The sequence below is a fragment of the Bacillus rossius genome, unplaced genomic scaffold (genome assembly GCF_032445375.1).
Source record: "Bacillus rossius redtenbacheri isolate Brsri unplaced genomic scaffold, Brsri_v3 Brsri_v3_scf23, whole genome shotgun sequence".
NCBI lineage: Eukaryota > Metazoa > Arthropoda > Insecta > Phasmatodea > Bacillidae > Bacillus > Bacillus rossius.
Genome location: NW_026962404.1, coordinates 560001 through 565404, shown reverse-complemented (window position 1 = coordinate 565404; position 5404 = coordinate 560001).

The window sequence follows — 5404 nt, the reverse complement described above, 5'->3', positions numbered from 1 at the left end:
AGGGGCCAGTGGCATGCAGGAACAGGACATCCCGTCCCTGTCAATTCCGGACAACCTTCCGCCTGGCGCAGCCCTAATTTCCTACGAGGGAGGTACTTTTCAGGTACAGGTACCTGACCACACCATATCAGACACCGCACCCCCCCAGGAACCCACGAACATGGACACGACCACCTCTGTCCCTCCTACCGACTCCGCGCCGCTCATGGTCCCCGCGAGCGACATGGCGAAATTCAGGGCCTGGCTGCACTTCCAGGAAAAAGAAAAGAATGCAGCAGAGCAGCGAGAGGAGGAACAGGAGCGACAAGCTGAATGGACCATGCAGCGGAAACGGCAGCGAACAACAGCGCCAGCAGTCAGGCCACCTGAAATCGCGGTTACAAATCGCTTCGCCACGCTCGCGGAGGCAGACGCGTCCCGACCCACGGCAGGGCCCTCCAGCGCCCCCTCTCCACCCGCTCCAGCTCCGGCCAATCAGGGCGCAGCCGCCCCCTCCACCCGCACCCCGCGTGCCTCAGGACCGCGCAAACACGCGCTCAGGCTGGTCGTTCCAGACCAGTCTCTCTACAGCCAGCTGGTGGCTCGCATGCGATCTCTCGCCCCAGGGGCCGCGCAGATTTCTCTCGTGCGCGAGGGCCTGCAGATCGCGTGCGAACACTTGCAGGCATACCAATCTCTCAAAAAATACCTTGATTCAGTGCCAGTCCCGTACTACACTTTCTGTACAGCCTCTGAGTTGCCTCAGAAAGTTGTTGTCCGCATGCCGCGCGCCACGCCAACGGAATCAATCCGAGAAGACTTGGAGGCACGTGGGTACACCATCTTGGACGTCTACCAATTCCACAAAAAATGCGCGGACCCTGCCGATCCCACCAACACCTGGGAGGAGCCACTACCGCTCTTTAGCGTCACGGCCGCTAAGAATGACACCCTCCCTCGCCTCACGTCACTCACAACTATCAACATGACCCGTGTTGAAGTGACACAATACCGCAAACGTGTCGGAGACGTTGCGCAGTGTCAGAACTGTTGGAAGTTTTTGCACACTCGCAACTTCTGCCGACTCGCCACCAAATGCAAGCACTGCGCCGGGCCCCACACATACGCCGCCTGTCCCAACCTCAACAAAAATCCCAACTGTGCAAACTGCAAGGGAAATGGCGTGCACGAGGGGAACTCCAAACTTTGCCCCGAATACCTGAAGTATGTGCAATTCCGTCAGGATCAGGCGTCTTCGCGCGCAGAACTCGCGCAGCCTCTTGCGACACAGCCAACACCAGCTCACTACCCACTGCTACCACCCCCCGCACCCACGAGGCCAGTGGTGCCAACTTTCTCGTTCGCACAGGCGGCGAACAACAACGCACAACGCATCATCGTACCGCAACACACACCAGCTCCCACCCCCCCTCCTCCCCCCACCCCCTCCCAACACCCACCCCCCCTCTCCCAAGCTCCTACCGCAACTCCAAGCTCCCTCGGCGACTGTGCTGGCATCCAATCCGCCATGTCCGACCTCCGGGACCTGATGAATTTCCTGCGCGATGCCAACTTCGCCGCATTCATGGCACACATGAAGCCCTACATGCTCCTTGCCAACACAGCCACCGATCCCTCAATGAAGACCCTCCTGCTGGTGCAGGCCCTGACAACCTTCTCCGGGGCCGTTTAATGGGTACACATCCTCCTGCCCCGAACCCAGGTACCCTTTCCATCCTGTACTGGAATGCTAATGGGATAACCACACAACTCTACGAACTTGAGAGAGTTCTGGAGGAGTACGGAGTGGAAGTGGCCTTAATTAACGAAACATTTTTAAAACCTACAAAACGTTGCACTATTAAAAATTACATAACCTACCGCACAGACAGAGTAACTGCCGGAGGAGGAACTCTAATTTTAGTCCATAACCGACTTCAACACCACATAAATAAACCTTCAGAAACCAGCCACATAGAAAATACGTCTATAAATATTCGCACAAATACCGGCCACATAACTTTAGTCGCAGCCTACTGCTCGCCAAATAAACCTCTGCTAAATACAGACCTCAACGAAATAATAAACCAACCGCACCCATTCATTATAGCTGGTGATCTAAATGCAAAACATAAACAGTGGAACAGTAGATATAACAATCGCAAAGGGGCAGTGTTAAGCGAACACTCACTACAAAATAAATATTTAATCCATGCGCCGATCACTCCCACGCATTACCATGCTAATATCAGCCATCAGCCAGACGTTTTAGATATAATTCTCACTAATATTCCTAATATAAATATTCAACTAAAAGTTCTGCCAGAACTTGATTCTGACCATTTGCCTGTACACTGTGTTATTGAAACACATGTTCTAACACACCCAAACCCAGTACTTTGTCGAACCCCGGTCATCAACTGGGAGACATTTAAAATTGAATTAGAGGAAATATTTGAAAATAATAATATAATAATAACTTCTAAAGAACAAATAGACCCCGCGGCCGAAATAATTCAAAATACATTTTTAAACATAGTCAAAAAGCACACCACGTTTTTAAATAGGCGCGAATTCTTAAAACATGCATTTCCGGATGCCGACCTCCTCCTAATAAATAAAAGACAAGCACGCCATAAATACCAAAAATTCCGCACACTTGAAAATAAAAATAAATATTACGCACTTAAAAATCAACTTAGGCACGAACTTCTCAAATTAAAAATACATAACTGGGAACACTTTGTAGCTGATCTCTCTGATAGCATGAATAAATTCTGGAAAATAGCTAAAGTATTAAGAAACACGACTAAAAATACAAACTCTAACCCGGTTCAATCCCCGACAGGTACACTTCTCTACGAACCATCTGATAAAGCTAACGCAATTGCCGATTGCTACGAACAGCAATTTACACCGAATAACGACATCGGAGACCCGATTTTTACGCAGGAGCTCTTAGAAAATATAAATAATTTCAATCACTCCCCTCCCACTTCCATTCCCGATCCAGTCACTCTCCCGGAAGTAATCAGCATTATCAAACACGTAAAACTAAATAAAGCCCCGGGTGAGGATAAAATTACTTATCAACTTCTTAAAAATCTGTCACTTAATGCTCTATCCGCAATAACAGATCTTTTCAATGCCATACTCACGTTTCAACACTTCCCCAGCTCCTGGAAGACTGCTAAAATTATTACTATACCAAAACCAGGTAAAAACCCTAAAATGCCCGAAAACAGACGCCCTATTTCACTGCTCAGCTCTCTTAGTAAAATCTTTGAAAAACTGTTTTTAACCAGGCTCCAAACTCATGCGGCAGTGCACAAAATTATCCCGGACACACAATTTGGTTTCCGCTCAGCTCACTCCACAGTTCATGCACTTACTAAATTTACTACAGAAACCATGGCTGCCATGCAGAAAAAAGAATTCACCATCGCAGTATTTTTAGATGTTGCCAAAGCATTTGACAAGGTCTGGATCCCGGGGCTCCTACAAAAGTTAATATCATTTAATTTCCCGGACTGCTACATCCATTTACTAAGCAGCTACTTTCAAAATAGAAAATTTTACGTGTCAATAGACAAAGGTCAGTCTACTATCCGGCCAATCACCGCAGGTGTACCGCAGGGCTCGGCAATTTCGCCATTCCTGTACAATATATATACTGCAGACATCCCAGTTACTCACTCCACCATTCAAATGTACGCCGATGACACAGTAATTTTCACACACGACCCTAACCTTCCCTACGCTGTTCTCCGCACTCAACTACAATTAAATGATTTAGAACTCTGGTTCACTAAATGGAAAATTAAAACTAACCCAGCCAAGTCGCAAGCTCTAAATCTCACCTCTCGCAGACTAAAACCCTCTAAAAACGTAACTCTAAATAATGTAATAATTCCTTATACTGAAACTGCCACGTATTTAGGTTTAACTATAGACAATAAGCTTCGTTGGACCACACACATTCACAAAGTGCGGGGGGCAGCGATGGCCAAACTATCCCTACTGTACCCTCTCCTCAAGAGTAATAAACTACCCCGCCACTTAAAATTACTCCTTTACGTGTCTATTGTCCGTTCCGCGTTTATGTACGGTAACGAAGTCTGGGGCAATGTTACCAACTACCAAAAACAAATTTTGCAGGTAATTCAAAATAAATTTCTCAGGATAATAGGCGATGCGCCCCCACTCACACGGACAATAGACTTACACAGCCGACTTAAAATTCCTCTTGTAAAAGATTACTTACTCTTCCGAAATAATAAATTCTTCAAGAAACTCGCACTTCATGCTAACCCAGAAATTAAACGCCTAGGCGATTACAACCCCGATATAAACCGCCGCTTAAAACGCCCCAAAATGACACCTAATTAAAATTATTTAAATAGATTAGACACAAAAACTCCGTGCTCCTCCTACATTGCAGCGCGGATCATATAATTAAATCTATAAATCTATAATTGATTAATTAATTAATTAAATATTACCGACCGTTAAAATCACCTTAATTACGCAACGCAGCTTCACTGTCAGCCTTGGCGCCACCTACATCATATAATTAGAAGTAAATTCGAAAATTCGAGAATCTCACCAAACTTTCGGCAAAAATTAAGACATGCCAACAGGCCAGACCTACAGTATTCAAAATTTTAATTAGCCACCATCGGGGCAGGGGATGTTTTACCCTGCCTCTCCCTCCTTCCCTGGTAGGCAGGACAGGTGGGGGAAACCAAAGGGAAAGGAAGGGGGGCTGAAACTGTGGCTCTCAGTCCTCCTCTCCACACATTCAGCTGGGAATCAGCACTCAATAACCAAAGACGAGGGGGGAGGGGAGGGGCTATCCCTCTCTTTCCTCCCATTCCGATAATGACGACCACTTGGGAGGACAAGAGCCCTGACAGGCTTGTACCTCCCCCGCGCTGAGGGGCTGCGCCCCAGTGATGATCAAGCGGCGGCCGAGCAGCGACACTTCCATCACAGCTACCGAGTCGAGAGCATCGTCGGAGTGCGGCCCTGCCTCCTCTCTGCGCATCGCTTCGATTCTTAGCTCGCGGACACAAGAGTGACAGCCGGCCTGAGGGAAGTTATAAATCCCGAACGGCCACCTCGAGCCTAGCCCGTTTGGGTCAGCGGCGAGTCCTCTTACAGCGTAATAGATTTACAACACTTTCTTCAGACTGCCCCTAAAGAACACCGAACACAGGACACACCCGTGGCTTCCTGCCCCTCCCGCGACCGGGCCTTAGGGCCGGCCCTGAGGGGGGTTGGCGGAATGAGCGAGCAGGGACCCCCAGCCAAGTCCATGCCAGACAAAACACCACCCGGCGCAGCCTATCCTGGCGGCAGTTTTCAGTCCGTTAGGCACGGCACCATAAATTTAATCGTTTCCTCCCAGGACAACACGGACGCA